Genomic DNA, 14,576 nt, shown 5'->3' on the forward strand with positions numbered 1-14,576 from the left:
GATCCCTCTGCTCCTCCACACTACCAAGTATCTTGCCATTTACTTTGTACTCTGCCTTGGTGTTTGTCCTTCCAACTTCTCCGGGTTGAACTCCATCTGCCACTTTTCAGCCCACTTCTGCATCCTATCAATGTCTCTCTGCAATCTTTGACAATCCTCTACACTATCTACAATACCACTAACCTTTGTTTCGTCTGCAAACTTGCCAACCCACCCTTCTACCCCAACATCCAGGTCATTAATAAAAATCACGAAAAGTGGAGGTCCCAGAACCGATCCTTGTGGGACACCATTAGTCACAATCCTCCAATCTGAATGTACTCCATCCACCATGACCCTCTGCCTTCTGCAGGCAAGCCAATTCTGAATCCACCTGGCCAAACTTCCCTGGATCCCATGCCTTCTGACTTTCTGAATAAGCTTACCGTGTGGAACCTTGTCAAATGCCTTACTAAAATCCATATAGATCACATCCACTGCACTACCCTCATCTATATGCCTGGTCACCTCCTCAAAGAACTCTATCAGGCTTGTTAGACATGATCTGCCCTTCACAAAGCCATGCTGACTGTCCCTGATCAGACCATGATTCTCCAAATGCCCAGAGATCCTATCTCTAAGAATCTTTTCCAACAGCTTTCCCATCACAGACGTAAGGCTCACTGGTCTAAAATTACCCGGACTATCCTTACGAACTTTTTTGAACGAGGGGACAACATTCACCTCCCTCCAATCCTCCAGTACCATTCCCGTGGGCAACAAGGACATAAATATCCTAGCAAGAGGCTCAGCAATCTCTTCTCTCGCCTCGTGGAGCAGCCTGGGAAATATTCCATCAGGCCCCGGGGACTTATCCGTCCTAATGTATTTTAACAACTCCAACACCTCCTGTCCCTTAATATCAATAGACAATAGACAATAGGTGCAGGAGTAGGCCATTTGGCCCTTCGAGCCAGCACCGCCATTCACTGTGATCATGGCTAATCATCCACAATTAGTATCCAGTTCCTGCCTTATCCCCATAACCTTTGATTCCGCTATCTTTAAGAGCTCTATCCATCTCTTTTTTGAATGCATCCAGAGACTTGGCCTCCACAGCATTCTGGGGCAGAGCATTCCATGTATCCACCACTCTCTGGGTGAAAAAGTTTTTCCTCAACTCCATTCTAAATGGCCTACTCCTTATTCTTAAACTGTGGCCTCTGGTTCTAGACTCGCCCATCAGCGGGAACATGCTTCCTGCCTCCAGCATGTCCAATCCCTTAATAATCTTATATGTTTCAATAAGATCCCTCTCAGCCTTCTAAACTCCAGAGTATACAAGCCCAGTCACTCCAATCTTTCGACATATGACAGTCCCGCCATCCCGGGAATTAACCTTGTGAACCTGCGCTGCACTCCCTCAATAGCAAGAATGTTCTTCCTCAAATTTGGAGACTAAAACTGCACACAGTACTCCAGGTGTGGTCTCACCAGGACCCTGTACAGCTGCAGAAGGACCTCTTTGTTCTTATACTCAATTCCCCTTGTTATGAAAGCCAGCATGCCATTAGCTTTCTTCACTGCCTGCTGTACTTGCATGCTTGCTTTCAGTGACTGACGTACAAGAACACCTAGATCTCGTTGTGCTTCCCCTTTTCCTAACTTGACTCCATTTAGATAATAACCTGCCTTCACGTTCTTACCACCAAAGTGGATAACCTCACATTTATCCACATTAAACTGCATCTGCCCACTCACCCAGCCTGTCCAAGTCACCCTTCATTCTCATAACATTCTCCTCACATTTCACAGTTCCACCCAGCTTTGTGTCATCAGCAAATTTGCTAATGTTACTTTTAATTCCCTCATCTAAATCATTAATATGCTGCAGTCCCAGCACTGAACCCTGCGGTACCCCACTGGTCACCTCCTGGCATTCCAAAAGGAACCCGTTAAACGCTACTCTTTGTTTTCTGTCAGTCAGCCAATTTTCAATCCATCTCAGTACTCTGCCCCCAATACCATGTTCCCTAATTTTGCCCAATAATCTCCCATGTGGGATTTTATCAAAGGCTTTCTGAAAGTCCAGGTACACTACATCCACTGACTCTCCCTTGTCCATTTTCATAGTTACATCCTCAATAAATTCCAGAAGATTAGTCAAGCACGGTTTCCTCTTCGTAAATCCATGCTGACTCGGACCAATCTTGTTACTGCTATCCAGATGTGTCGTAATTTCATCTTTTATAATTGACTCCAGCATCTTCTCCACCACCGACGTCAGGCTAACTGATCTATAATTCCATGTTTTCTCTCTTCCTCCCTTCTTGAAGACAGGGACAACATTTACCACCCTCCATTCCACAGGAACTGGTCCTGAATCTATAGAGCATTGGAAAATGATTACCAATGCATCCACGATTTCTAAAGCCACCTCCTTAAGTACCCTGGGATGCAGACCATCAGGTCTCGGGGACTTATCAGTCTTCAGACCCAAAAGCCTATCCAACACCATTTCCTACCTAATATAAATTTCCTTCAATTCATCCATTACCCTAGGTCCTTTGGCCACTATTACATCTGGGAGATTGTTTGTGTCTTCCCTAGTGAAGACACATCCAAAGTACCTGTTCAACTCGTCTGTCATTCTTTGTTTCCTATAATAAATTCACCCGCTTCTGTCTTCAAGGGCCCAATTTTGGTCTTAACTATTTTTTTTTTCCTTTTCACATACCTAAAGAAGCTTTTACTATCCTCCTTTATATTCTTGGTTAGTTTACCTTCGTACCTCATTTTTTCTCCGCGTATTGCCATTTAGGTTACTTTCTGTTGCTCTTTAAATTTTTCCAATCCTCTGGCTTCCCACTCGTCTTTGCTATGTTATACTTCTCTTTTATTTTTATACAGCCCATTATGCCCCATGTCAGCCCTGGCCTCCCCTTACTCCCCTTAGGATCTTTCTTCCTCTTTGAAACAAACTGATCCTGCACCTTCCGCATTATTCCCAGAAACACTTGCCATTGCTGTTCCACTGTCATCCCTGCTAGGGTATTGTTCCATTGAACTTTGGCCAGCTCCTCCCTCAGAGCACCATAGTTCCCTTTGCTCAACTGTAATACTGACACTTCCCAGTTCCCCTTCTCCCTCTCAAATTGTAGATTAAAACTTACCATATTATGGCCACTACCCCCTAATGGCTCCTTTACCTCGAGGTCCCTGATCAAATCCGGTTCACTGCACAACACTAAATCTATAATTGCATTCTCTCTGGTAGGCTCCAGTACAAGCTGTTCCAAAAATCCATCTCGGAGGGACTCCACAAACTCCCTTTCTTGGGGTCCAGTACCAACCTCATTCCTCCAGTCTACCTGCATGTTGAAGTCCCCCATAACAACTGTAGCATTACCTTTGTAACATGCCAATATCAATATCAACATGCTCCAGAACATCAACCTCACTCATATTGTCCTCACCATCATCAAGTTCCCTCTCATTGGTGAATACCGAAGAGAAGTATTCATTGAGGACCTCGCTCACTTCCACAGCCTCCAGGCGCATCTTCCCCCCACTACCGCTAATCGGTCCTACCTTCACTCCTGTCATCCTTCTTTTCTTCACATAATTGAAGAATGCCTTGAAGATTTCCTTTACCCTACTCGCCAAGGCTTTCTCATGCCCCATTCTTGCTCTTCTCAGCCCCTTCATAAGCTCCTTTCTTGCTTCCCTATATTCCTCAATAGACCTATCTGATCCTTGCTTCCTAAACCTCATATATGCTGCCTTCTTCCACCTGACTAGATTACCCACCTCACTTGTCACCCATGATTCCTTCACCCTACCATTCTTTATCTTCCTCACCGGGACAAATTTATCCCTTACATCCCGCAAGAGATCTCTAAACATCAACCACATGTCCATAGTACATTTCCCTGCAAAAACATCATCCCAATTCACACCCTCAAGTTCCAGCCTTATAGCCTCATAATTTGCCCTTCTCCAATTAAAAATTTTCCTGTCCTCTCTGATTCTATCCTTTTCCATGATAATGCTAAAGGCCAGGGAGCGGTGGTCGCTGTCCCCCAGATGCTCACCCACTGAGAGATCTGTGACCTGACCCGGTTCATTACCTAGTACTAGATCTAGAATGGCATTCCTCCTATTCAGCCTGTCCACACACTGTGACAGGAATCCGTCCTGGAAACACTTTACAAATTCTGCCCCATCTAAACCCTTGGAACTAATCAGGTGCCAATCAATATTAGGGAAGTTAAAGTCACCCATGATAACAACCCTGTTATTTTTGCACCTTTCCAAAATCTGCCTCCCAATCTGCTCCTCTGTATCTCTGCTGCTACCAGGGGGCCTATAGAATACCCCCAATAGAGTATCTGCTCCCTCCCTGTTCCTGACTTCCATCCGTACTGACTCAAAAGAGGATCCTGCTACATTACCCACCCTTTCTGTAGCTGTAATAGTATCCCTGACCAGTAATGCCACGCCTCCTCCCCTTTTTCCCCCCTCTCTATCCATTTTAAATCACTGAAATCCAGGAATATTGAGAATCCATTCCTGCCCTGGTGCCAGCCAAGTCTCTGTAATGGCCACTACATCATAATTCCATGTATGTATCCAAGCTCTCAGTTCATCACCTTTGTTCCTGATGCTTCTTGCATTGAGGCGCACACATTTCAGCCCTTCTACCCTACTGTCTTTACACTGTTTATTCTGCTTCTCTTTCCTCAAAGCCTCTCGATATGTTAGATCTGGCTTTACTCCATGCACTTCTTTCACTGCTCTATCGCTCTGGGTCCCATTCCCCTTGCAAATTAGTTTAAACCCTCCCGAACCATGCCAGCGAACCTACCTGCAAGGATATTGCTCCCCTTTGAGTTCAGGTGCAACCCATTCAATCTGTTCAGGTCCCACCTTCCCCAGAAGAGATCGCAATGATCCAAAAATTTCAAACCCTGCTCCCTGCACCAACTCCTCAGCCACGCATTCAACTGCCATTTCCACCAATTCTTACCATCACTATCATGTAGCACTGGCAGCAATCCTGAGAACGCCACCCTTGAGGTCCTGTTCTTCAGCTTTCTGCCTAGTTCCCAAAACTCACACTTCAGGACCTCATCCCTCTTCTTGCCTATGTCATTGGTCCCAACATGTATCATGACTTCTGTTTGCTTTCCCTCTCGTACCAGGATGTCGTGCACCCGGTCAGAGACATCCCGGGCCCTGGCACCTGGGAGGCAACAAACCATGCGGGTGTCCTTTTCATGTCCACAAAATCTCCTGTCTGCTCCCCTGACTATAGAGTCTCCAATGATGACAGCTCTCCTTTTCTCCGTCCCACGCTTCTGCACCACCAGGTCAGACTCAGTGCTGGAGGCCCTGCCACCGTGGCTCACACCTGGTCGGTCGTCCCCACCAACAGTATCCAGGACGGTAAACTTATTATTCAGGGGAATGGCTACAGGGGTGCTCTGCACCACCTGTCTGCTCATCTTCACTTTCCCCCCTATGACTGTCACCCAATCACCTGCTTCCAACAGCCTAGGTGTGACTACCTCCCTGTAGCTCTCATCTATGACTGTCTCATTCTCCCTTATGAGTCGAAGGTCATGCAGGTGCTGCTCCAGATTCCTTGCACGGTCTTCCAGATCGCCCAGCCGTTTGCACTTCTGGCAAATGTGATTCTGCGGGAGAGGGGCGTTCCCCCAAGACTGCCACATCTCACATGAGAGGCACATCACCATCTCAAGAGACATTGTAAAGACTAACTGCGAGCAAGCTTGTCCTCTGCCTCTTCTCGTCGAAGCCTCTTGCTTGAATCGATGCTAATGGAAAAGTATTTGACCATTTTGACTTCACTGACGATCTCTGACAGAACTTGATCGCTCATGAGCTCAATAAACTCCTCAACATGTTTTAGGTGAAAGATATGAAGGGGTGCCTGATCCTGCATTTCCAAATTTCTGTATGTGCGCCTTCAAAAACGGGTCAAACTCACTTATTACCTCTAAAATGCCCATGTAGTTGCCATTATCAGGCCTGCCAAATATATCACTGGAGCCTCGGATAGCCAGTCCCCTCTCGAACAAAAACTTCACAACCGCCACCACTCTTCTCAATACGTCGGTCCAGTAGACACACTCTGACTCGAACTGATTTTGCAGTTCTGTATCTATCCTAACGCTGTCAGATGCTAGTGTAACGTAAATGCTAACGCTGGTGCTCGTGCTAGCTGTTGAACCAGTCTCCATTTGTCCACCAGTCTCAGACTGCGACAAGAGCAATAGTACTGCTGCATCATCGAGAACAGGTTTAAAAAAATTCTGACAATTTCAATGTATTTTTTAATGCCTCTTTCTCACGGTCCTCTTTTTCTTGTTTCTTTTTTCTTTTCTATGCTCCACTCTTGTATTTTTTTTTGTCTGTCATGATGATAGCTACCGATTTTGGGCCCCTGTGCAGCTCTGGCCCCTGGGCTGCAGCACAGCCAGGCCTACCTAAAGTACAGCCTTGCCAATAGCCTTATCAAATCTCCCTGCCGGGATACTGGTCCCCCTCCAATTCAAGTGCAACCTGTCCTCTTTATACAGGTCACCGCCTGCCCAAGAAGAGGTCCCAATGATCCAGAAATCTGAATCCCTGCCCCCACTCCAATTCTTCAGCCATGCATTTATACTTATATTTATACTTTATACTTTATTGTCGCCAAACAAGTGATACTAGAACCTACAATCATCACAGCGATATTTGATTCTGTGCTTCGCGTTCCCTGAAGTACAAATCAATAGTAAATATTAAAAATTTAAATTATAACTCATAAATAGAAAATAGAAAATAGAAAGTAAGGTAGTGCAAATAAACAGAGAGGCAGGTCTGGATATTTGGAGAGTACAGCCCAGATCAGGGTCAGGATCCGTTCAACAGTCTTAGCACAGTTGGAAAGAAGCTGTTCCCAAATCTGGCCATACGAGTCTTCAAGCTCCTGAGCCTTCTCCCGGAGGGAGGAGGGACGAAAAGTGTGTTGGCTGGGTGGGTCGTGTCCTTGATTATCTTGGCAGCACTGCTCTGACAGCGTGCGGTGTAAAGTGAGTCCAAGGACGGAAAATTGGTTTGTGTGATGTGCGGGGCTGTGTTCACGATCTACTGCATCTTTTTCTGGCCTTTGACTGGACAACTTCCACACCAGGTTGTGATGCACCCTAGAAGAATGCTTTCTACGGTGCATCTATAAAAATTAGTGAGGGTTTTAGGGGACAGGCCAAATTTCTTTAGCTTTCTCAGGAAGTAAGGGCACTGGTGGGCCTTCTTGCCAGTGGACTCTGCTTGGTTGGACCAAGTCAGGCAGACATCCCACCTCTCCCGGAAGTTCCAGGAGTCTCCCGCATATCGATAGTGGCTTCCTGATGTCCGGAAATTACATACAATATCCCAGAAATAGATTTTTTTGAGAGGGAGAGGGAGAGCGAGCATCCTGATTGGTCTCTCTTCATGCTAAGAGTGGTCCCCAACCACCGGGCCGCGAGGAAACAATATGATTTGGCGATATGAAATGATATGAATCAGCTGCACCTTTCCTCATTCCCTGTCACGCACTGTTGAATTTTAACACACGCAAGGTCGTCACTGACCCAAGACATGCAAATAAATGAGTCCGTGATCCATTTGTGAATGTTCCCGGGGAATCATCCACGTCAGCGTGGGAAAAAGATCAACTCCTCGAGCTTGCAAATGACGGTGGGCTGAAAAGTATGTTTGACATAGCATCTCTGCTGGCATTCTGGATCAAAGTCAAGGCTAAATACCCTGAGATAGCCACGAAAGCACTGAAAATTTTGCTTCCATTTCCAACATATTTCTGCGAAGTGGAGATTTCTGCAATGAATGCAACGAAAACTAAATTGCAGAATAGACTGGGCATAAGGAACTCCCTTCGAGTATCGCTGTCTCCCATCACCCCTCGATAGGACCATGTTGTTGCAGGAAAACAAGCCCAGGGCTCCCACTGATTCAGCAATATTGGTGTGTTGTAATGATTTTATATGTTCATACGTGGAAAATATGCACTGTGTGTTTAATATCCAAACGTTACTTAAAATGTTACAATGCTATTGACGTATAAGTGACTTATAATTCAGTGATCCCCAATCTCCGGGCCGCGAATAATACAGCGGTGGCCGGAACGCACCCAGCACATCTCTAAGAAAAAAAGCCGAAATAAACAAGCTAATTAATTAGGTGCCACCCGGCATGTAAATGTTAGTCCAGATCAGAGGTGATGGAATCAGCAATCGCACATTTTTAGAAACTTATTAAGTGGTGATAGATCTGATAAAGCATCCTGGATACCATCTTCCCACCAAACATTCTTTCTATTGATGTTTCCTCGGGTTCTCGATCTTCCCTACAAGGTTCACTGGCTGAATGACTTTGTCCATGAGAATTCCTTTCCTAGTCTTCCCTTCTTCATGTAGCTTTCCAATAGATGTCTGAAATACTCTGTACAGTCCTGTTGCACCTCTTGATCAAATCATGGAGGAGAAGGAGCTTTCAACAAGCTGCTGGGAGAGCTGGCAGGTCACTCCCTATGTTCTAGGAAAGCAAATAACCATTGAAGTTTCATCATTAATGACTGAATCACTCTCCTTCAGTAGCATAACAGCACGCCTGCAGTCAGAAGCCATGAAAAGGATCTGAATGACACTGTTCATGAAGCAGGTATTGCCAAGATCTGCCAGTCCTGTTTTTCCTGTATCCGATCTTGTAGCACGTCTTGCGAACAAAGGTTCCACTGCCTTTTTGTAACATTCAGACATTCTGATTGAGCAGCTGCTTTTGCTTTTCCTCACATGGAATTGGAAAATCCTTTATTACTTCTCTGACAGGTTCAGAAAGATCAGGGGAGCCTGAAAACCAGAAGAGCATGCAGTGTACAAGTTCAGATACTTACTGTTGACAGCTTCTAGCAAATTAGGACATTTCTTTGGAGAGTGACATTATTAATCTGGGAATGTGAGGAACAACCACGTGAAATGCTTTGATGAATGCTGGAACCAATGGCATGCATTTCAGCACAGCAACCCACTCCTGCTCTGACAACTGGGAAAAAACAGCATTGAGAACACCTGTTCTATTATTGAAAGTGTAACTTCAATCAAAATGCTGAACTTTTTCCACAACAGCCAAAACTTTCAGTAAACCAATAATTCACCTATCTATGTCATTGGGTAGTGTCATTCAAAGCCATTCGATCATATCGGTCAAAGCTGTTGTCATCTCAACATCCATGATGCAATCATCATTCAGTAACTTTGGACCCCAACCATGATTTCCAAAAGCACATTCTGATCCACAGTGGTCAATGCATTTGATGACCCATCAAATACACAGACTCCTTTTGGAGTTGTGTATCACGCAAATGAATGAACTTTGCAGATAACTCAGACATGGCAATGTACTGTTTATCGTAGAGAGGTTCTTTTGCAGCTTATAAACTACCTCCAGTATCCAGGGAGTGCCCTTTTCTCCCTGATCCCATCAGGTAGGAGGTTCAGAAGTCTGAAGGCATACACTCAGCGATTCAGTAACAGCTTCTTCCCCTCTGCCATCCGATTCTGAAATGGACATTGAACCTGTGAACACTACCTCACTTTTTTAATATATATTATTTCTGTTTTGCATGATTTTTAATCTATTCAATATACGTATACTGTAATTGATTTACTAATTTATTTATGATTATTGGTATTATTATTATTTTATTTATTTTTCTTCTATATTATGTATTGCATTGAACTGCTGCTGCTAAGTTAACAAATTTCACAACACATGCCAGTGATAATAAAGCTGATTCTGATTCTGACATCTTACAAGAACATGCTTTACAGAAGTTGAATGGTAAGACAGCACCATAACATAAAAAATCATGTCCATATCTTTTTAATCCTTTCTTCAACCAATATCTTTTATACTTCAATTACATCAAGGTTCAGATACAACAAAACTCAACTTTTTCCATCACTTCCATGAAAAGTTACGAGTTGAAATCATCCTTCAAATAGTTATCTCACAGACATAGAGAGGGAAGACAGTGCCACCAGCCACAAGGTAGTAACTCCATAACTACCAGAATATTCCTCCTCAGCTTGCGTCTCAGGAGTGGACAAGGCATAGAGCCTCTCAGGGAAGGACACATACCAGATCGTAAATTGACGGTGCAATCAGAGTCGCTTTGTGGGGAATCCTAGTTGCTCTCTTCTTGTTGAACACCTGCAACAAATCTGAATACTCTGAAGGCACTCCAGAAAACTGCGTTGCCAGTCTTGAGGAGACAGGGAGCAACTCAACTGATGACTTGGCGCATCTCACGGGAGGTCGCTCGTTAATTCGGGCAGGCATCTTGGAAACTCGGGAAGGTGTATCAGAACCTCGGTACCTCCAGGAAGGCACTTGTCCTGGCTTAAGCTCAACCAACCCTGAATGGTGGAGAAACCCAGTGACTCTAAGGATTATGAAGGTGCAACCACAGATAACCAAGGATTAGGGGAATGTCTGGAAAATGAATAAGATGGAAATTAATCATCTTTTCGTGATTTCCGATAGTCAACTGGAGAGTGATGGAAGATATAGGATTTGTCCAGCTTCTAAAGCAACTACCCACGGCCGTAGTAGATATCAGCTGGTCAAGCCGTCCCTGAGGATCGGGATTTTTTATACCAACCCTATCTCCAAAAAAATTCCTGCCAAACCAGAGGCAACCAAGGCTCACACAGAATGTGATGTTTCCCCAAGATATTTAAGGATGGTAAAACAACTCCAGAACTTGCCAAAATGAGAGAGAAACTTGAGATCATCACAGATCTCCTGCTCACTGGACAGTCCTAGATGTTTTCTTGACAACTTGGAACAGGTCACTTAGAAATCACCGGCATTACCACAGAGTAAGCAACACCTCTACCTCATACGTTCCTCTCACTCTGCTGGAGAGACCAGGGTTCTTCCAGGTTGCATAGGTTCTTCCAGAGATGACTGCGAGGATTTGCATTGGTTATCGGATTGAGAAACTGAGGATGGATAGTTCTGAGAACCGGCCTTCCGGGAGAAATCGGAATTATGACTGTCAATTCTTTTAGTTATGTCAAAAAATTCATCCAAGTCATCTACCTGGTCCCTAGTTAAAAAAATTACTTTTAAATTGGTCCTTTAATTTCCTCTTGCTCATGTACACTTCTGTTTTTAATATTGAATCGGGGTCAGCAGCTTTGATTGATTGTAGTGTTGGAGTGAGGATATGCTGTGTCACGAGGTTATGAATTGTGGTGGAAGTGTAAAGTTTTGCTGCTGATGATACTCAATGAATCATGTGCTATTTTTGAGATGCTAAATCTGTTGGCGCATGGCCAAGTGGTTAACACGTTCATCTAGTGATTTGAAGGTCGCTAGTTTGAGCCTTGGCTGAGGCAGCGTGTGTGTCCTTGAGCAAGGCACTTAACTAGACATTGCTCTGCGACGACACCAGTGCCAAGCTGTATGGGTCCTAATGCCCTTCCCTTGAACAACATCGGTGGCACGGAGCGGGGAGACTTGCAGCATGGGCAACAGCTGGTCTTCCATACAACCTTGCCCAGGCCTGCAACCTGGAAACTTTCCAAGGCGCAAATCCATGGTCTCATGAGACTAACGGATGCCTATAAATCTATTTTGAAACTATCCTATCTAGTATGTTGGTTCTACCACAGAATCCAAAAGAGGCAATCTTTGAATTTATTTTTGAATTTTGTCAACATGATTGTAGGAAGGATACTCCTCCCATTTACTCTATCAAAGAAATGTATTTGTGGATTGACTAAACTGAGGAGAGATAAGATTTTATCCCATGTGCGTTTCTCATGTTTTGCCTGGTAACCATGTCGTTAAGGGATCAGTCAACTCAGTTGTGTTACTGCTGGTTCACTCCTGCTGTTGAATGGCTATCTGATAAACCTAGATCTCTCTGAAATATGAGAACATCGCACCAAAACAGGTTCTTCGTCACAAAAACCTGCTGAACATGATACCAAATTAAACTAAACTTCTTCTGCTTGGACATGGTCAGAAGGGTAGGGAAAAGAAGAGGGTGGCAGCAGTGATCGGGAACTCTATAGTTAGGGGGTCAGACAATGATTCTGTGGATGCAGGAAAGAAACACGGATGGTAGTTTGCTTCCCAGGCGCCAGGGTCTAGGCTGTTTCTGATCACATCCACGATATCTTGAATTGGGAAGGAGAACAACCAGAGGTCGTGGTACATATTGGTACCAATGACATAGGTAGGAAAAGGAAGGATCCTGAAAACAGACTATAGGGAGATAGGAAGGAAGTTGAGAAGCAGGACCTCAATGGTAGTAATCTCTAGATTACTGCCTGTGCCATGCGACAGTGAGTATAGGAATAGAGTGAGGTGGAGGATAAATGTGGCTCTGACATCAATTGCTATGAAGTGCTTCGAGCGATTGGTTATGGCACACATCAACCGCAGCCTACCAGTCAACCTCGATACTTTGTAATTTGCCTGCTGGAGCAACAGGTCAACAGCAGATGTCATCTCTTTGGTCCTACATTTCTCCTTAGAACACCTGGAGAATAAAGACGCATCTGTAAGGCTCCTTTTCATTGACTACAGCTCTGCCTTTAAAACCATCATTCCAAATAAACTGATTCCTAAGCTCTGGAACCCGGGCCTTCGCACTCAGATTTGCAGCTGGAACTTCATCTTCCTCACAGACAGGACCCAGGCTGTAAAAATAGGGGACAAGCTCTCCTCTGCAATCACTCTGAGCACTGGTGCCCCACAAGGCTGTGTACTCAGCCCCCTGCTGTACTCACTGTACACCCATGATTGTGGAGCCAAGTTTCCATCAAACTCAATATATAAGTTTGCTGATGACACCACAATTGTAGGCTGTATCTCGGGTAATAATGAGTTTGTGTACAGAGAGGAAACTAAGAACAGAGAGGAAATGGTGCGAAGACAATACAACATGATTTTACAGTAGTTTGCTGGGGCAAAATGTGTGACTGAGGAAAAGGTAGGTCAGTGTTGAGCACATTAGCTACTTTGTTTCACAAGAAGTATTGTTGGGTGATAATAAGTTTTATCATTGTTTAAGGACAGTGTAGAAATATGTGGCAAAAATGGTGAAATTGACAAGTTCTGCATGAAATCAGAAAACAGCACTGTCGCATTTGTCAATGTAATGGAAAAAGTTGGGGAGCGATGCCTGAGTAGGTTTGGAATGAGGATTGTTCCACATTGCCAACAAAAAGACTGGCATAACTGGGCCCATGTGAGTACTTATGCTTTTGAGCTTCTTGAGTGTTGTTGAAGCTGTTCTCATCCAGACAACTGGACAGCATTCCATCACACAACCTACCTGAACCTTGAAGGTGGTGGACAGGATTTGGTGAGTTAGGAGGTGAGTTACTCGATACAGGATTCCAACCTCTGATCTGCTTTTGTAGCTGGGTTGTGTATATGGCTGCTTCAGTATCCGGTGAATTGTAACACTCATGGTAGAAAAATACCATTTGGGACCGGGCAATTGTAAGATATCAAAATGTAGGAGATAACGTATCCTGAACACATAAACACAAAATACTTTGCAGATGCCAGGGTCAAAGCAATGCTCACAACACGCTGGAGGAACTCAGCAGGTCGGGCAACATCTGTGGAAATGATCAGTCAACATTTTGGGCCGGATCCCTTTGTCAGGAGTCCAGACGAAGGGTTCCGGCCCAATACGTTGTCTGATCATTTCCACGGATGCTGCCCGACCTGCTGAGTTCCTCCAGCGTGTTGTGAGTATTGTCCTGAACACATAAGGCTTGTAGTGTTATACTACGCAGTAACAGTTTCTTTGGCCAAACTGGTCCATACCCACCAAGATCTCCGTCCTAGTCTCCATTGGGTCCCATTTGCCATTGTTTCGTCCAGAACATTCTAAACATTTCCATTCCATGTACCTGTCCAACTTTCTATTAAACGTTGTTCTTGGATAGAGTGAGTGGGTGCGTGTGAGTGTGGTTCCCGATTTTTATTGAAAATCTACCTGTTTATCTTTGCCGTATGCTTGCGATAACTGAGTATTTAACATTGTGAACAAGCCTGGACATTGCTGGACACTGAAGTGGCAAATAAAATGTACCTCCGATGTAAAACTGGGGAAAAAGATAGCGAAGCCTCAAGCAAGAAAGCTGATGTTACAGTAATGGTACCGTTGCACGCTGCTGGACCTGGACCTGCGCTACCTGATGACCTGGAGAGGCTTCGTTTAGTACTTCTTACTGACATGACGCAAACGGTGTATTCTGCCCTATGAAGCGAACTTGAAGATGCTTTGTCACCGGTTAATGTTACCATGGAACAAATTAGGTCTTATTATGAGTCGCATGACGAACACATTCATGAGGTTGAAGATGGCCTGAGTGATTACAGTGACCGACTAGTGAGTGCCGAAGCCGCTATTGCCACGTTGCAGAGTGAAAACGCATTTCTGAAGGGAAAGCTAGATGACCTCGAAAATCGGTCGCGGAGATCCAGTTTGAGAG

The 14,576-nt window shown here is 44.6% G+C and overlaps 1 pseudogene; it reads right to left on the reverse strand.

The window, feature by feature from the left end:
- Positions 1 to 8,292: 8,292 nt before the first annotated feature.
- LOC140188261 (ubiquitin carboxyl-terminal hydrolase 35 pseudogene) lies at positions 8,293 to 14,319 on the reverse strand (annotated as a pseudogene).
- Between the last annotated feature and the right edge of the window lie 257 nt (positions 14,320 to 14,576).

Source organism: Mobula birostris, chromosome 26 (genome assembly GCF_030028105.1).
Source record: "Mobula birostris isolate sMobBir1 chromosome 26, sMobBir1.hap1, whole genome shotgun sequence".
Lineage (NCBI taxonomy): Eukaryota > Metazoa > Chordata > Chondrichthyes > Myliobatiformes > Myliobatidae > Mobula > Mobula birostris.